The 13058-nt window shown below is 47.7% G+C and overlaps 1 long non-coding RNA gene across 1 annotated transcript in view; it reads right to left on the bottom strand.

Annotated features, from left to right (window-relative positions):
• Positions 1–955, bottom strand: part of LOC310749748 — a 94645-nt gene extending 93690 nt beyond the window's left edge. Inside the window, exon 1 of the long non-coding RNA XR_014541710.1 lies at positions 649–955. This is a non-coding gene — a long non-coding RNA (uncharacterized lncRNA). The remainder of the gene's footprint in view (positions 1–648) is intronic.
• Between the last annotated feature and the right edge of the window lie 12103 nt (positions 956–13058).

Genomic DNA, 13058 nt, shown 5'->3' on the forward strand with positions numbered 1-13058 from the left:
CATCCCAAGACCCCAGCTACTTCCCAAAGCCATGGATGCCTATTTAAAGCTTTTTCCAGCGGGTGGGAGCAAAAACACACTCGCACGCAGACCCGGCTTTGTCAAGATCCAAAGCTTGCAACCAAGGAAGGCCTGGGAGGACTTCTCCCGACACCCTCTTCCTTCTTCGCGAGCGCCTTCTTCTCTCTTCCCCGCGTTCCCACGATCTTACTTCCCTTCCCCAAACCTGCAATTCACACGTGCTCGTCTTCCTTTCCTTCTTTGCCTCGTTTGCTTATTCAAAGCAGCAAAGGAAGATCAACTTTCTCTTATAGAAGGGGAGGGAGATATTTCTTTCCTCCCCCGGCACCCTCGATCGTTCCCAAATCCGTTCCCCTTCTGCCCCCCACCCCCCTCAAAACGCCAGCACCCCCCTGAACGCCCCCCCACACCTCACGCCAGACGCTGTTTCAAAGGCGAGCAGCGCCATCACTCCATAGCCGTCTCCACCGCCTCTAACCCAGCCGAATCCCCATCTCTCTTTTCTACGATGGTGGGCCCAAAAACCCACAGCCTTTAACGCCTTCCCCCGTGGTTGTGGGGGAGCGAGAGAAAAGAAAGGCAGGCAGGCAGGATTCTCGGCGAAGAGCAAGCAAGATCAGCACTTACACGCGGCAGCTCCAAGCACGGGTGATGGAGAAGGCAGGCAGGCAGACAGAAGAAATCCGTGGCCAAGAAAATAACAAAAATAATAATAAAAAAAGGAGAAGAAGAAGGGGCGAAAGGCGATTGGAGCTGCTGCGTAGCTTATTTCCCAGCCGAGGATGATCCACGGCTTCCGTCTCGCTGTGTGGGCCTCCTTGGCCGGCCCCCCTTTCCCCCTTCTGGCTCTGAGGGAGCGGAGAGAGGGGTGGGGAGGAGAGGGATTTAAGAGAAGGAGGGCGCCTCTAGCTGGGCTTCCTTCCGCGCGCCCAGCCAGCTCCTCTTAGCTCCAAAAGCTCTGGTCGTTTTCCAAGAAAGCCTGGTCTGCTGGCAGGCTGGGTGACGTCAGAGCAGCAGCGTCTTACTCGAGCCAATCAGGGGCGGCTGGAGGAGGAGGAGGAGGAGGAAGAAGAAGAGGAGGAGGGGGAGAAGCGAGGAGGAGGGGGAGGGGAGGGGGCGCTTGGCCAGGCTTCTCCACCGAGCAGAAATCTCAGCCTGCCCTCCCTCTCTCAGCCTGTAATTAAGACTCCGGTGGAGCTCCAATTAAAAAGGGAAAGTGGCTTGTGGCGGGGCGGGGGAGAGGGAGTCCATTCTGATAGGCTTGCATAAGGACGGCCTTTTGAAAACAGCTCAGGCAGGCTTAGAAGAAGAAAACCAACACTATACCCGCCCACCTGCCCCACCAGCCCCCCACCAGTCCTCAAACCCTCCTGGATAGGGGAATGACCAACGGGGTGGAATTCTGGGCAGGTAAAAGAGGCGGTTTTTGCGGGGGATGTTTGGTTTTGCCGCATTCTTTGCAGGGCGTTGAGAGAAGGTATTGTGGGACAGGGGGTAATGGGGTAATGGGGTTTGCTGAACAGACCCCCAAGTCTTTCCGCATCTTGGGATGGGGGATTGAGTAGAAGAAAAAGTATTGGAGCGGGAAGGATATTGATCATAGCCTTTTTGACATAACTGATATTTTTGTGACAGTGGTTAGGTGACCCTCTCTCTCTTCCCCTCCTTGTTGCCTTTATAGCCACCCATACATCCTGTCTGTCTGTCTGTCTGTTAATTCTCCTGATGATAGATGGGGTGCGCGCCATAGGTCGGTAACCAGATGGGCAGATATGGCAAACCAGAGGAACAGCTCGCGGGCACGTTGGATTTGTACCTGGATTCTAGGAAAACCTCTTTCCCCACCCCACATTTCCAAACCCAGAGAGGCTCCCTCCCCAACTTCACCCCCCCACGGTGTGATCTGAAAGCCAGGGAGGAAGGGGGTCGCTCTAGAGACCCTCTTCTCTACTGGCCCCCCGCTTTCTGCGCTTGCCTCTCTCTCCATGCCCCTCTTCGCCCACCGTGGGTACCTTGCCTCGGGCGCTGTCCAAATGCTGAAACCCAGCCCCGCTTTTTCCCAGCCTGCCTTCTCCTTCCATCGCGTGGATCAACCTTCCCCCTCTACCTGTCTCTCCATCCCATTCCAAGCGAATTAGGGGCCTTGAAGAGGCCAGGGAAAGACCAGCTCTCTATCCGAGATCGGGCAACTTCGCCCTCCTCTGCAGCGAGGTAGAAGGGTGGGAGGCTGCGGTAGTAAAGCGAGGGGGAGTATAACGGGGAGGTGAAGTCTCCCCCTCCTCTTCCCCCGCCCCCCTCCCCTTCCCCCGCCCTCTCCCTCTGTCGTCTGCTTCCCAGGACCGCCGAAGCCGCGGGGGAGGTCTTGCCGCCTGAACTTGCCAGCGGGGTCTACCCCATCCATCAAAATCCAGACAGACAGACAGGCCAAGTTCATGAGCAATCAGTTTAACCCCTTGCAGGCCATTCCTGTGTTGCGCTGGAACAGACGACACCCCCCCCCCAACAAAACCGACGGTGCGAGGCGGTGCTGTGTTTAGGTGAATGTGGGCGTGTGGACGTCTGAATTGGAATTCGAGCATTTGGAGCCTTAAATCAGTTCCTTCCCGTTTTGTTTCTCTTCTCTCTCTCGTCTTGATTCCACGTCTCTCCCCCCCTCCCGCCCTGTGCTTTCATTAGCCTCGAGCAACTCTAGTCGCTGTCTTATTTATTTATGTATTTGGATCCCCTCCCTTTTTTATATTAATTGCAGCTGCACTCCTATAGCCACTTATCTGGTCATAAGGCCCACTTCATAGGACTTACTTCTGAGTAGACTTGTCTAAGCTAGCACTGTACACCTGTTATTATTATTTTATCTCCAAACGTCTTGTTTCTCTTTCCTGCTCAGCCTTCTGTTATGTAATGAATTTATTTTCCATATGCACACAAAAAATAATCTGCATTTTTCAGTATGCTTCGCTTAAAAAATTATTATTATTATTTAACCAACCGTTGCTTCTGGAACTCTTTTCTCTGGGCCATTAATGTTTCCCAACTTGGACTGTAGACTCAATCTGTATATATATATATACATGCATATACATATATACATATGTATGTATGTATAGATAGATAGATATATAAATATACGATCACACAACACGGGATAATAAAGAGGCGCTATGGTATAAAACGTTGAAACCACAAGAACAGGTATTCAAACCTTCGCTAGCAGTAACCAAACTTCGGAAGAGGCAGCTATACAATAGATGGGATAGCTACAAAAATCTTGCTGATCGCTTCGGATTTCTGAACGGGAAAATACAAATTCCCATTTAGAAGATGCTCCGAGTATCACTGCGCTCTCTTAGAAAACACCAGGCCCTGCCACGATTTCTGTCTCATTTTGCTTTATGACAAAGGGTCGTATTTTATTTTTTAAAAAAATAATAAATAAATATTTTTTTTAAAAAAATAAAATAAAAGCAACAACAGCAAATGACATCCTTCCTTTCCCCCCGGAAGTATCTGAGATAGCGTTGTGTGGGTTAGATTTAAACTCTCTCCGCGAAAGGACGAGCACTGAAAAATCATTGCGTAACTGCGGAGGAAACGTCAGCCAGCAGTTAAGAGAAAATAATAGTAATGATCCCCTTCCCGACCTACTGCCGTCTCTCCGTGGCTGAGTTTATTTGCCCTAACAATTAATTCGCCAGAGACGAACTTTTCACGTTAACAGCCCTTCTTTATTTGGAAACCTTCGCGTTTCCTATTGAATTAGCTTTGCTCCGTTGGCGCTGAAATGAAGACGCCGAACCAACTTTTTGCCCGGAGTATTTTCTCACCAGCGCAAAGAAAAGTCCCTCTCTAGCTTCCCCCTCCCTCTTCCCCCCGTACATTTCTTTTCTTTCATTTTTCTTTCTCTCTCTCCCTCTCTCTCATTCATTATTTCCTTTTCTCCTCCTTCTCCTTCTTCTTTTTTAATTCAAGCACCCGGGGGGTGGACGTGCCTGGCAGTTCAACTACTTCCAACCCCTTTTGTCCCGCCCGCCCCGGGGGCTCCATTGTCGCCCTATTGAGTGAAGTTTCTGCCAAGGCAACTTTCCAATGGTGACCATGGTGCGGCGGGTGTGTGCTGTGTGTCTGGGTGTGTTTAAAGGCACACACCACCGGGGACCTCGAGCGCGAGGAGTCGGCGTGCGTGTGTGTCTGTGTGGGTCGACCTTTGCTTGTAAAACTGCTCTGTGCTTTCCGAGAGCGAATAGATGAGCGTTGCAGGAAACAATTCGCTTTGGGATTGCGTGTGTGTAATCTGTTTAGATATTGATATAGACACACAAGCACACATAACAGATAAGAAAGTCATAAAGTCAGGGCTGGGTGTGCAATCTTCCTATTTTTACTGCAAGGGGTGTACTCTGCTAAACTCACAAAAGGAAGGATAATATCCAACTAATATATCATAGTTTCTATACACATCCACACACAGTCCAGGGCAGAGCTGGTCCAGCCCACTACGTTATCTAGTGCGCCAGGAATCTACTACCACCAGACTAACATCTCTGAGGACGATGGGGAGAAAATTCACAAGTTATCTGCTTCTCACGGTCAACCAAACCCTCTCAGTCCCCCAACCTCTTTCCCTAGCCCCCATACGAGTGAATGAACGTTTCCTCCATGTCCTCCCTTGTGTGAAAAGGAGAATATCGGACTGCGATCCGGATTAACGGTGTGCAAATATTACTCCCAGCCTTAAAAAAACAAACAACAAATTGCTGTCCCTCGACTTTCCCCTTGCTCCATACGAAGCACGGAGAGCTCATATGGAGCTGAGGGAAAGGGCTCCCATATATACCTTACATCCCAATTTTAAAAGCGGGTCTATACTCTTTTTTTTTCAATCAATCAATCAAAATCCTAAAGGAGGAAATTACTATATTGTCCCTTCTCCTTCCTGCATACAAGGTGTTGTAAAGTCTCTCCCCACCCCCAAACACACAGATAATAAGTTTTTGTCTAAGAGAGCTTCAGCTGGCCTTCATCTATGGAGACGGAGAGGGGCATCCCCCCCCACCTTCCTAAAAAAAACCTAGAAGTGGCCGACAAAAATGTGCCAATGAGTTGCCCAGAGCCAGGATCCAGAAGGGTGTGTAGCGAGAAAACTCTTCTTGACAATCCAGACAGAGTCAGTCAACAACCTTAGAATGGCTTGTGTTTCACACTCACACACACCCGCGCATGCACAAACACACAAGCGTGTGTGTGTGTGTGTGTGTGTGTGTTCCACACCCCCTCCTCTAAATCTTAAGACTCCCTAAACGGAAGGAAGGAAGACACGTGTCCGGGGCCACTGCGGCAGCCCAAGTCAATTTCAGACAGTAAAAGGTCAGAAATTCCACTACAGGACTTGTGATTTGTTGTGGTGGGGAAAGCCCCCCCCCAACCCCGCCATCATCATTTATATTCCAGCCTTCTTCTGTACCCCCAAGACAAAAAACCCCAGATCTCCGCAGCTCCTTAGCCAAGAACCCTTCTAAAAAGAAAGAAATGAAGAGTCATTTTCTGCCCTCTCTACTGTGTCTTAAGCAAACGCCACGCAATAGGAACCACTGTGACCTTACCTTGCTGGAGAGGACTTGCCGATCCCCTCCGCTTTGCTGGATCTCAGCTCTCGATCTCTCTTCCTGGGAGGGGGTGTCCCCTCCTGGGGTGAGCGCTCCCCCTCCCACAAATGGAGGGTCCTTTTTAGAGCTCCCTCCCTGCGCTCCTCCGTCTCTGTGTCTCTCTGTGCAACTGAAGCTCCGTCGCTCGTCTCCCGAGCAGAACAACGAAGGCTGATTTCCCCCCACCGCCCCTCTTCCCTCCTCACCTCAGAGGGAGGCGGGAGGAAGAGGAGGACTGCGGGGAAATGTCATTTTAGGATGTGGGAAGCCTGTAAGCAGGGGCCATGTGGGGCCAGAGCACCCCACGTAGGTCTATACGTCACCTATAAAAAGCCCCCGGCGCCTCCTTTCCTCCGAGGCTCCTGGCTCTTGATGCTCGCCTAATAAATATATGAATATCTATAATAACAAGCCTCGTCGCTCTTTTTCCTTTTCTTATAAGAATAAATGGGGGAGAGAAATAACTTACAGACTTGTGCTGAGGAAGGAAGAGAGGCAGAGGTTGGGTGAGTGATGGGGAACATCGCTGAAATATTTGGGGTGGGAGGAGAGGGGCAATAGTTGGCGTCCAAGGATGGAGGGTCCGCAGACTTGGGGGAAAGTTTGGAAAGAGAAAAGGGAGAGGAATCCCAAGTCCTCCAAAAGGCAGGAAGAAGAGGCGGCGTGGGTGGCAAAAGGCGAAGAGGGGAACTAGGTGGGGGAAACTCTCGAGCATGGGGGTTTCTCTCTTTGCCCCACCGAGAGAGAGAGAAGGGGGTCTCCGTCCATCGAGGGGTTTATTCCAGCCCCCTAGTAGCCTAGTCTGAAGAACCACCGCGAGAAAGCTGCCCCGTTCTCATTCCAGCCCTGCCAACCGAGTTTTGGCAATGCGAGCGAGGCGGCGTCCACACGCTCCGCTGGACTGGATTGCGGAGCCAGATGCGGAGCGAGGCTTCTTCTGCGGCCGCCGCCGTCTTCCGGAGCTCGCGGTCGCCTGTCCCGGTTGGGGCGCTGCTAACGCGAAGAAATCCACAGCCCCCTACTTGCCCCCTAACCTCCGCTCCCCCTTTCCAGTAGTCCAGAGTTTCCCCACGGGCGCAGGCTCCCTCCGCACTGCGCGCTATCTGGGCATTTCTGCCCACGGGCAGAGCACACTATCCTCACGACTAGGGTGACGGAACCCGGGGGAGGGATGCGTGCACACCATAAACGGAGCGCCCAGTTCGAAGGAAGGGAGAGACGACGGGCAGGTTTCTGATCTGAGGTCTGCGTCCTCACTCTGCACCGTTCCCCTTACGCACCCAGTTCCATTATTTGCGCTCGCGTGTGTTTGTGTGAAAACAGTGTCGATAAAGAACGGCAGATGAGATAGATGGCTGGAGAAAAAGACAGCTCGGTCTAAGTTACACACACACACACACACACACACACACACACACACACACAACCTGCCTTATAAACACGCCAATAGTTTGGATGGAAGGAGGCACACCTATTGGTGTGTATGTATTACAGGGACTGTCGATTTACATTCGTATAATTGTTTTTATTTTTTTTATAACACGCCTGTGTGTTTGTGTGTGTGTGCATCTATCTGTTGGCGTGTACGTATGACTAAGTGACTGACAGTGACGATACATCACTGGTTTTATTTTTCTCACGCCTGTGTAAATGTGTGCGAGAAAGCACGTGCTCGTGGATAGCAACAGTCGCCGCATTTTGGACAGTCACTATCACACGCACACACGTGCGGGTGTGAGAGAGGCCAGTTTATAATATCCCATTGCTGTTGCAATCAAAATACTTCAGTTTCTACACTGGAACAACTTTTCAACACGAAGCTGTCCAAGTCCAGCCTTTCGCCTCCGCCACTTCCCCACCTAACACACACGCACCCTCCTTGCAAACCAGGGAAAGTTGTCTAATAGAGATTTCCAGTACTTGACGAAGCAATGTTCATGTGAACTCCTTGAGACGCGAATGGAGCCGAACGTAGTCTCCGCGTTAGGAATGACAAAACTGCAATACGCGTGCACATGTAATATAGCAACTGAATATCCACATTGTGGATGTGTGATCGCTTTTCTTATCGCTTTTATTAATATGAACCCCTCCTCAAAAATACCACCCTTCTCCCGTTCTGTTCTGCAAGTATCATGCTCTCTATATTTTTAAATATATATATTTAAAGAAACACCAGAACAACACCGTTTGAAATTTTGGGTTGCGTTTTGAGTGTTCTCAAATAGCTTGGCTTTATGTAATATACTCTCAAGAAGAAGCAGAACAGAACCGAAACGTTGGGGCCCGATCCAACCCGAAGTTTAAAACTGTCGCTGGTGCTAGTGATGGTCGAAACGGATCTCTCTCTCTCTCTCTCTCTCTCTCTCTCTCTCTCTCTCTCTCTCTCTCTCTCTCTCTCTCTCTCTGTGAAATCAATGAGACTTCATAGCGCTCAATTTTGCCCGGAATGATCTCGCCCACTGTTTAGCTTTTCCATCGCGCCCTTTTCTTCATCTTGCTTTATTCCACAAACCTTTCCTGCCCGGCTTCTCCTGCCAAAGGGCTTCTAGAAGAGTTTGGTGGAATGGAGATGGGCTGCAACCGGGAGAATTAAACCAAGCTCGGAGTTATGAAATCAAGAGCTCGAGAAGTTGGGTGCCAAATATAATATACCACCAGCAACATCCTAGCATGGTCTGGGAGGTCTCTTTGCCTCCTTCCCCCGACCTAGAAAGGTAAGATTCGGTCTCCCTCCCCTGACAGATCGGATCCTTTGGCTTATCCAGATCCACATCTCCTGTAATGGAATGTCTAGGGACACTTCTGGGTCATCAAGCGACCTTCCTCACCCCCCCTTTTTTTAAGATGATCCCCTGAGTGAAAAAGGGCAGGGAAATAAAAGCAAGGAGAATGGGCGAAGCTCTTGACCCCTGACCTCCGGATTCTGTTCTTCTCCCACTGAAGCCGCCCGGGAACAAAAAGGGACCGGTTTGTTTCAATGAGAAAGGGCAGGAGAGGTTAAACAAATTCCCTTTTCTGTCAATTGTCTGGCCTGTTTATTGCAATCACGTTAAGGTAATATGCTTGTTTACTTCTCTCCAGGGTTGGGTGTCGTCCTTCCCCCCCCCCCCATGCCCGCCTTGTTTGTTCTGGGGGAGAAAGAAAGAAAGAAAGAAAGAAATCTCTCTTTTCCTGAAAGATTATTTTCCTAGTGGTGACTACTTCGGGGTTAAATGCTCGACCTCGATTAATATTTCCCAATAAATTAATTAATTAATTACTTCTAATAGCATTTCACTGAAGAAATGGATTTCTGGAGCGAACTTTATGAAATTTATGGAGATAGAAACCGAATTTGTTTTTCTTACACGCACGCACAACATCCCTAGATGGTCATTTCTAAATTCTAACCCCGAACAGTCTGGATTGTGTGTGTGTGTTTTTTGGGGGGAGAGGGAGTTGTTTTTTTAAAAAGGTAAATATTGAGGAGCGGGGAGGAAGAGAAACTGCACAATTACACACCCCGCAGATTTGGAACATTGTTAGTATCTAAACTGGAAATTCCATTGTGATGCCGGAAGATTTTCAGTTTTTAAAAGCGCACTTTTTTTTGTTTCTTTTATACATTATTTCCAGGCAAAAGGATGCTGGAGAAAAAAAGTATCCGGAGGTGGCATGAGAATCCGGTTGCTTCGCTCCAGGCACTACCGATTTTGCAAGCAAAAATTAATTTAAATAGAATAAATTCGTGAATTTGTAATGTTTGTTGTTTTAAAAAAGACAACATTTACGCTCCCCGCCTCTACAATTTTCTGAAACATTCATCCACTAGGACGAAATCGATAACCCAGGAAAGAGATGAGCCTTCCGGCGTATTTTAACCGAAGCAAAATTCTGCTTGTAGATTGTATGAAAAGACGGGAGTTCAATAAATGCATATTTTGTTTGTATGTTTACTCTTTGGCTTAAAATGCTCTTCCTCCTATATTTTAGAGAGTATATCAGTTTGCACTATCGTGGGACGAGGTGCCTACGCAATAAACATGGCAGCACGACTCTCCAAGTTCTCCTCTGACGTTTATAATATTTATATATAAATAAATAAATCATACGCCAATGCATGCACCCACAGTGAAACACTCAGACACGTGAAAACAGAAACCCACGGCATATTCACAGAGTTCGCCTATTTAATTAAAGCTATGCATTTACATTTATATTTCCTAAAATATTATTCCATCGAGAATCTGATGGGAGCAGGACAAAACCTGCTAAATATATAAGGAGGCTGGCAATGCATAGATGTGCGACATTTAATTTTAGGACCCTTCCTGCCAACATCGGTTTTAAAAGGTGAATGACGATTTTTTGTTTTAGGAGTGTTATATATTTCCAAGTATCCGAAGCTGTTTTGATTGGCAGCTGCTCTGCCAGGTCTGCGGTGAGCAAGGGCGGCCCCTAGCGGCCCTTTTGAGAATTGCACGGCTTTGCGCCGCCCAGCTTTGTAGACGTTACTCCAAAAAAATATGTATTCTATCTTTTTGCTCCTAATTCTCCCCGCCACTCTGTCCCAAAACACCCACCATATTTTATGGGTTAAAGTTGAAGCTTTTGCATTTCAATGCCATCCTAATGCTATTATAACCTGGGTTTGCCTTCCCCACTATCCGACGACCAGGCTAAGAGGTTTGTTTTTTTAACACTTGCTGGCTCGCTTAAGAAAATCTGGAAACGGAAATTTTCCCACGAATTTCTTATTTGCTACTCATCGTCCCTGAAGGCTCCAACGGGTTCCACACAGTTCCCTGAATAAATCACACTAGATTACAGTGTTTCCGGTGGAATGCTTCATATATATTTTTTTCATTTTCCTTAAAGCATAATGCTTTCGAACTGCGAAAATTTGATGCCAAAGGATTCACTCCTCCCACAAAACTATCCATAATCCCACAAACTAAAAGGGCATTCCGATACTAATATGGATTATTTTCGTTTCCCTTTACCTCCTCAAGAAAAGAGGATTTTTCTAGGAGGGGGCCCCGAAGAGAACAAATAAAAATAAAAATAAAAAAAATCGACATAATCGCTTCCATTCTGTTTTCGTGACAATCTTTTCATGTTGACCTTTTGGAGATCTTTTCTCCCCCCTCAAAAAAAAAAAGGAAGCGTTCCGGAAGGAATGGAACTTTTCAAAATCCCTTTATATAGCGGGAGAGGCACTGACGGAGGCGTCAAAGCTGCAGTATGGACTTCAAGCCATACTAACCTACCCCGGGTTCAAACTGCACCGCGCCAGTTAATCCCATTTACACGTGAGAAGCGAAGGGTCCGTTTTGTTCCGCGGAGGGCCGGGTTGCTTGTTTGAAAATCCTGGTTCACAAATAAATTCGCTCCCTCACCTCCCACCCCGACACTACTTTCCTGCAGCTGTATATGCGCCCAAAATTTGGGACCACTGGGAGACATCATAGCCATGCTGGTCCCAATCCTATGCCTGTTTGCAAAGAAATAACCCTGTCTCCATGCGCGCAGCAAAGTGCAGGGATCACAGTAGTTTTTTCCCGGAAATACTAAACGTTATAAGGGAACACCATCGCCTCCCACCCGCCTCCACCTCGTCATTATGAATATGCTTTTGCAAACAAACCTGGTACCTCATTGTATTTCTTTTAACTGGCAAAGGCCGTAGCTGAGTGGCGGAGAGAAGGCTTTGCTTACAGAAGGTCCCAGGACCCACGTTCAGTCCCCGATGGGGTAGGAGACCCCTTGCCTGAAACCCTGGAGAGCCGCTGCCAACCAGTGTGGACAACACTGAACCAGATGGCAGCTTCTTGGGGTTCTCTGTGTCTCATCTGAACAGAGAAAGCTGTTTTCCACCCGCGATTGTTCAGGATTGCCTGGTGTGCCAATATTTGGGATTTCTGGCGATGGTTGGTTCAGCAGAATTCATTCTTCCCTAAATATATACACGGCTAAACCCCCTCTTCCTAAGGCAGGGTTGGGTAGAAGGTCAATCTGCTGCTTCTCCTGGTAGATCTCTGAGTGATTCGCAGTAGATCGGCAAGGATTTCTGGCTCCCAATGACTTAACAAGAGCAGCAACAAAACGACCCTACCCGCTAAATAACGCTGCTGCGATACTTGGGTAACTAAGAGTGAGTTTTGGTGTGGCGAGTTCAGTTCAGTTCTGGTCTTCAGAACAAATTCCTGGTCTTTTGCACCAGGCGCCAATTGGCGCATCAAAGGGTTTCAGATTGTGTTTCAAAGTAGATCCCACAAGCCTGAAATCTGCCTTCCTTCGTAAAGAAGCTGAGCTCTTTCTCGCTGGGGGGAAAGCATTCTGAGTCCGCTTTTTTCCTTGTCCATTCAGAGCAAACCCCTTCAGAAATGCCCATGACATTACTCTAGAAAGGAGTCATTCGAATATATTTTTATCATTCACTTACAAAAACGCCTAGAAGAAGCCCAGATTCTTGCCAAAAGGGGTCTTTTCAGAAATCGTGCCAGCTTCCTTTCCTTGCGCGACCTCTGCCATGTTTCCTACACAAGCGAGTATTTTTGCATGAGAGAGAGCATGGAAGAATCCTAATTCAACAAACTGATCTGTTAAGGAAATCCTGCAACCCAAGGGAAGGAAGGAAGGAAGGAAGGAAGGAAGGAAGGAAGGAAGGAAGGAAGGAAAGAAATGAGTTCATATGGGAACAATTGTGATCAATAAAGCTATAGAACCAGTGGCATAAGAGTAGAAATCCAAGGATGGGGTGGTGGGAATGAAGTGATTTCATCTCTCATTGAATTAGAAGTGTATATAGTACACACACAACATATGTATATATTATTATTTCTCTCTCTAAGGAAAAGATATAAAGCTATAAAGATATAGCGCCAATGTGTATTTGGAGAGCCATAACATCCTGGCACGCATTTTTAGCTGGCCTCATGTAGCTGCAATGCCAAGTATCTTTTGTTCTTAGCAGAGGATATAATTCAGCCAAAGTTAAGCATATTTAAGTCTCAGTGGAAGTAGCTGATTGGTGTTCTGTCACTTGAAATCAAAGCATTTTTTAAGAAAACGTTTTAACTATGGCTGGATTGTGTCCAAGTAGTTTGATTGGGTTTTTGTGTGTGTGTTTGCGTGTTCTTTCTTTAATGCACTAGACTAGAAAGTGAGATCAGTGACGGCCATTTGAGCAGGGTATGAAAGCTTCCTGTAACTATTCCCTTTTAATTTTAGGGCTGGCACAGAATTTCCCTCTCCTGCTCTGTGTGGTCAGAACAGGACCAAGCCACTTTCTCTCTTTAATCTTTGATCATCAGTCGTGCTTTCTGGGGCTCTTGAGAGTTGCAGTCCAGAACATCTGAAGGGCACCAGGTTGGCCAAGGTTGGCTGTAGGAAACAAAACGCATGCCAAGT

Source organism: Podarcis filfolensis, assembly GCF_964270895.1.
Source record: "Podarcis filfolensis genome assembly, chromosome: 14".
Lineage (NCBI taxonomy): Eukaryota > Metazoa > Chordata > Lepidosauria > Squamata > Lacertidae > Podarcis > Podarcis filfolensis.